This window comes from Leiobunum rupestre, chromosome 1, assembly GCF_980474605.1.
Source record: "Leiobunum rupestre chromosome 1, qqLeiRupe1.1.hap1, whole genome shotgun sequence".
NCBI classification, from domain to species: Eukaryota; Metazoa; Arthropoda; class Arachnida; order Opiliones; family Sclerosomatidae; genus Leiobunum; species Leiobunum rupestre.
In genome coordinates, this window is record NC_143384.1 from 60,250,491 (window position 1) to 60,257,065 (window position 6,575).

Below are 6,575 nucleotides of genomic sequence, written 5' to 3' on the forward strand. Positions count from 1 at the left end.
GCGTAGGAACTGGGGGGAGGGGGCAATGCCCCTCCCTAGAATTTTGCTGGGAGGGGCAACTAATGTTATTGCCCCCTCCAAATTTTTGGTCAGTTGAAAACTTCGAAAGGCTCAAATTATCATTTTAAAAACATTTAAAGCATATACAGGGTGTCCACTAAAAATGAACCAGGGCGAATATCTCAAAATCTGTTTTAGGTACGAATTTCAAATTTGCATGTCGCATAGAGTGTGCAGGGGGAACCCTACTGCGAAAGTTTCGATGACCTTGAACCATGTCTTCAAGGTCATCCAAAAACTAACTCGAGAACCGTAAGTGTTACAAAGTTGGTTCCAATTAGAAACGTGTTCCACGTGACTTTTTGTGTACAAATAGCTTTGAGTTGATCGGATTTGAACAACAGGAAGCCGAGAAATGCTAAATGAAAAACAAGAAGATCGTTAAGTTGATAACGTGTCGAAAGCGAGGTTCAGGAGCTGATAATTCTAAAGATACTCGTGTTAGAGTACTGAAATTTGCTACTCATCCTCATCAGGATTGAGGGTCTTTAGTTTAAATATTTCGATGACCTTGAACCATGTCTTCAAGGTTATCCAAAAAACAAACGCGAGAACCGTAAGTGTTAGAAAGTTGTGACGGTTACTCATCCCTGTTTAAATTGATTTTTTTCGGGAAAAAAAATTAAAGAAATTTACTGGTTAATATTTCGAAAAATGATTAAAAAACATGTATTATTCGTAAAATTTGACCTTTTTATCGAAAAAAACGTCGTTTTTCCGATTAATTTTACAAATTTATTAAAAAATTAATCGGATAATACAGAAATATAAATTACTTGATCAAAACGTTTTACGAATAATTTTAAGAGCTTTATCTATTGAATAAAAGTTAACCATCCCCGACCTCTAGAAAGTTGGTTCCAATTAGAAAAGTGTTCCACGTCTTCAAGGTCATCCAATTTTACAAACTTGAAAAACTCCCACCATAATAAGTTTGTCTAGCAAATTTCGATGTAACACGAATTGGTTTCGAGTTATGCGCGTTTTCTTTCAATTTTCTTTTTAACGACCTTTGTGATTTTGAAAAACAGTTCCTCGATTTCCTATTGGTCAAATTCGATCGAATCAAAGCTAATTAAACCTACAATGTGACGTGAAACACTTTTCTAATTGGTACCAAATTTCTAACACTTACGGTTCTCGCGTTAGTTTTTGGATGACCTTGAAGACATGGTTCAAGGTCATGGAAATTTTTAAACTAAAGACCCTCAATCCTGATGAGGATGTGTAGCAAATTTCAGTACTCTAACACGAGTATCTTTAGAGTTATCAGCTCCCGAACCTCGCTTTCGACACGTTATCAACTTAACGACCTTCTTGTTTTTCATCTAGCATTTCTCGGCTTCCTATTGGTCAAATCCGATCAAGTCAAAGCCATTTGTACTTAAAAAGTCACGTGGAACACTTTTCTAATTGGAACCAACTTTGTAACACCTACGGTTCTCGAGTTAGGTTTTGGATGACCTTGAAGACATGGTTCAAGGTCATCGATATTTTCGCAGTAGGTTTCCCTCTACATCTTGTAAACGACTTGAAAATTTCAAAATCGTACCTAAAACAGATTTTGAGATATTCGCCCTGGTTCATTTCTTAGTGGACACCCTGTAGAACCTCAACTGTGTTAAAATTTCAGCCTTTTCCCGCCAATTTAAATAGTAGTAAAAAGTACACATGCATTCGGAGAAGCTACACTCCATTAATAATTCCAAATCAATCTCCAGACCCCTTTTCGTTTCTCTTTGCCCCCTCCAACTTCTAGAACGTTCCTACGCCCCTGATTAGTACAACTGGCGCGTTAATGTTTTTATTCGAAGTAGAATTGGATCATGGGAACGTATGAAGATGCTGTTGGAGGCGCGACCGAGCTAAGGTCCTCTAGGTAAACGCCGGGTATTTTTGGATTCACAAACACGGGTCGCCATGACTACTAATTTACTTTGTCATGACTACCAAATAAATAAAGGCTATGGTTATTACCACTCTCACCACCTTTATGTGTGAAATAAATTAGCCTCTACTATCCACTAGGTGTCATACAGTATAGTGACTATTGCCACTCTATGGTTGAAATAGCCTTATTACTATTGCCACCTTAGGAATTTGGTAGTCGATCGTATAGGCCTTCCCATAAAATATTTCTACGTGCTTTCCTCGTTTCTTTCACTGTTTTTTCGACGTCACCCACCACCAATTTAGCTAAACCTAAACAAAACGTTGGCTGTACCTTTTGCTTTTTCCGGTAAAATTTCCCCAAACATTTCGCACGGAGCCCAGGTTAGACTTAGTTTTGGAGTTCAAACCGATTTTAATTTATTTTCGATACTAATTAAATGAATTATTATTGCAATACTCATATCAACTCTGTGAAAGTATTGTTAATGCCTAGATATTTACTAGCTAGTATTTTATGATAAACAACAATCTTTACCTGATATACTGCGGTGGCTGTCAATTAAATGATAAGCCTTAGTTCACGAGGCTATACACTGTTAAACATCATCGAAACCGTACTAAATGTTTCGTTATTTTAAATATTTCAGTCTTTTCCTTTTATGACTAGTTAAGTAAGCAAAATACTTTTATACCTTAAACATTTGATATAACCAACTAAACAATATCACTTGGATTAATTTTAATCCGCCGTGTTTTGTAAATTGTGTAAATACCATAAAACTTATAAAGAAATAGACACCTAAAGCCTGGTTTTCACTGGGCTAAACAACAGAGGAATTGGCTTTCCGCGCCGTTTGCGGAAAAATATTTTCCGCAAAATTTTACAGAAAGCTCGCGATATTCCGCGAACAAGCGCGGAATGGAAGTTCTATTTTTCCGAATTTTTAAAACGCAACGCAATGTGCTAACCAATCAGTGAAGATCATGCGTTGACGTCACTAGCTCACTACTCTCGGTTTGATTCAATTTGTTAGGCCTAAAAAGGGACGCGTTTAGTTTAGAGGTTCGCGCTTATCCTTTTTTATATGACAAAGCAAATAGATGTTTTAAAAACCATGAAATGAAAGAAAATCGGTGGACTGCTATTGGAGCTATGTATATGGCGTCCATTTTAATTCTGTGAGTCAGTAAAGATACAATCTTCAGCGCATGCGCTATCGAAACCGCCAAATTACAAACCGCTTGAAAAAATCCCCAGTGAAAACCAGGTGCGGAAAAGCCTTGGAAAATCCGCCGGAAAAATATTTGCGTAAAACAATTTCCGCCGTTTTTTAGCCCAGTGAAAACCAGCGGAGTTTGATTTGCCACAAATATACGGGAGCGATAACTAGCAGACAACCGGCAATTGTTCCGAATTCCTGGCGCTTTACACGTAGTATCCGTATTACGTGTAAAGCGCCACTTAAGTTAGGTGGCGCTTTAGGCTAGGCGCCGACAGGATCTCGGTTTCATATCCGTCCTGCCTTCCACAAGGCATTGTCTCCGTTACGAAGCAAAGGCTTGTGGAAGCTAGGACGGAGACGTTATGAAGAGCAGTGAGCGCTTGGCCATAGTACTATCCACTCACATTGAGTGGAAGGCTATCAGTGTAACTTGTTAAAACTTTTCGAACGCAACGTCTTGTTTTCAAGGCGTGAAATAAACATGTTGGCCTAAAGTTAATGTACAATATCTGGATAAAAAAATAATTTTTTACTCTAAAAAATTTAAAAACAGCACCATCGCTCTGCGCAATATATTTATTCACGCCTCGAAAACCAGTTGGCCCGTTAGGATTAATGTTTCATGCGCTTCCAAAGGGCCTTCCACTCACGTGAGTGGGTTACTCTATGCGCTCTTAGTACCTAACGCTTAAGAATATTTATTGGGCTTTAAATCAGACTCAAAAACTTTAGCAGTGAATTTGAAAAACGGGTATTACGTTTATTTTAGCTAACATGTTTTCGTGTGTTTTATAATTAAATACCTATGTTTTTGTGATTTTTTTAATAAAAAAAGTAGTAGTAAAAGTGTTTTCTACTGGAAATCTGTTTATATTTGGTAAAAATGGTTAATATTTGTGCTTTAAACAAAGTAAAACAATACCGGAAAAGGTTTCATTCTATAAGTAGGATTAAATTATAATATTATTTAAATAAATATTTATTAGTAGGGTAATCCTGCCGGTCCCAGGACTTATACAGTGGAACGCTAACTAACGGGTGCGTGGAGTGGGGTGGAGGCTGCGTGGAGTGGGGTGGAGGCTGCGTGGAGCGGGGTGGAGACTGCGCGGAGTATGATGAAACGGTTGAGTGTGCCGCAACGGTTACAAATAAGTGAAAGTACGGATAACCTGAAGATGGTTTATAATTGACACACCCAGTTTTCTCTAAATGTGTGGAAAGAGGGTTACAGATGATGAAGTCTACCGTAACTAAAAGAGGGGTTATAAGTCTAATGGACACACCGCGTTTTCTCCACCTGCGTGGAAAGAGGGCGATGAAACGCGTCCGCTTTTCAGATACTACAACCATACGATATATAACGTACGAAGATAAGGTTAATTATAATATACGAAATAAGCAATATTTTACTATGCGAATTAAATTGAAATTTGAACCACTACTTTCACCTATATTAACAAAATGGTCAATTACTCAATTGGGTGAATATCCATTCGAACTTCAAAAATATTTACCTTTACAGATCACAATGGAACCAACAGGAGCTTTGTAAGTATCCCTTTAGTAATTTAAGGGTCGTAAGACTTGAAATTTACAGGTATTTTCTATTAGGGAAAGAAAATCTATTGTTGTCGACTTCGAGAGACCCCCGCCAGAATAGTGAAGGAACTTACAGCATGCACGTCCGAATCATCACCACCGGTGGCGTCTTGGTTGTTTCTACCACCGTACCCTCTGTCCGAACTCCCCGAGCGCATTCAACGTCAGAATGTCTGGGTGGAAAAGAATATTCACGGACTCGCTTGGGGTTGCGGTTTCACCCCTTACAACAAGTTGGAGGAGTGCATAGAAATGGCTGTTCAAGGTTATGACCGTGTCTTTTGTAAAGGGGAAGATAAGTGTTTATTTTTGTGTAGTATAATCCACCGCGAAGTTATAGACTTAAACCGAGTTAGATGTCCAAAAGTGACGGAATTGGATGAAGACGGACCCATGTTTTCATGCCTAATTAAACACAATACAAATTTTTTAAGTAAAAATACTCCTGCGCTTTGGAAAAAAGCAATTTGTTTGCAGAGTGGATATATAAAAGTAAGAAGTATGTATATTCGCAATTGTCGGATGAATAAAATTTGAAATTAGTTGAACATTTATTTTATTTTTTTTTAAACACGAAATGATTCATAAATTTTTTTTTCGATTTCTCCTAAAATTGTTGAAATTATATCTTTCGCTAACGCCCGGTCAACCTCAGCCATCAATTCAATCGCCTCATTTGGCAGTTCATCTTGTTGTAGAACACGATACTCCCGCCTTTCTATAAAAAAAGACGAGATTGCAGTTTGCACTCTAATAAAAGTTAAAGAGAAATTAATATGTGTTTATCGCCACAATATCCTCTAACGTCGTAATTAATAGCTCCGTAGAGTCGCTAAATATTTATTCTATAATTTTCTAACTTTTTTTAAGTGAATATAGTTTTTCAAAATTATTTACATTAGACCGTCGATGTTGAAAATTTGAGGAATTAAAACCTCACAAAACTGGGGAATGGCGTTGGCTATTCCAGTCAATCTATCCCTAATTAGAAATAATACAAGAAAATATCAAAATTCAACTCACCTTAATACTTTCATTAAATCAATTTTTAAAAAGCCAAACAAATACTTACAGTTCTTCCGCTTTGTCTTCAAAGATTTCATCTCCTTCTGCTGCCATTTCAAAGTCAAAATCATGATTTTCCTCATCAATTTCGATGAATTCATCGTCATCGGAAAACTGCGACTGTAAATCCTCAACAATCTCCAAAGGGACGTGTCCTAAAACCATTATTATTATTTTTGTAGAGGGAGACAAACTTTATAAGTCCGAAGTTGAAATAAATAAAGTATTCCTACTTTCCAGTCGTGGTTTTTATATCGTTGGTCTAAGGGGTCAATGGGGATTTCCATAGTAGTAAGTAGTAAGAAATTCCCTAAGGGACGTCATAATGTCTCTCGTCCTAAGGATGTAAAATACTAATTTAGTGCAAAAAGCACTATAGTCGTAAGGTAGTCACTTACCCTGGGAAAACCCAAAAAAATCAGGTGTACCATTTAGCGTTATTTTGTTAGCGAGTGGAGTAGAAGGAAAGTGAGGTCGACCCATCAGTCCCGGGTTCGGGTTTGGGTTCGGGATCGGGTTCCGGGATTTAAGGGGTGAAATGAGGGTAAAATCGTCGAAAAGTTAATGTATTTATGATATTTCTCGCGACGATTTGTTTTTTCGTATATCAACATACTATGTTCAGGCCAACTTGTTCATTTATCTCCGCTTATCTTGAAAGACACTTGAACGTATATCTTATAGCGTTTTATCGTACGGAATAAGTTGAAATGATGTAAAAAGTGACAACCTAGG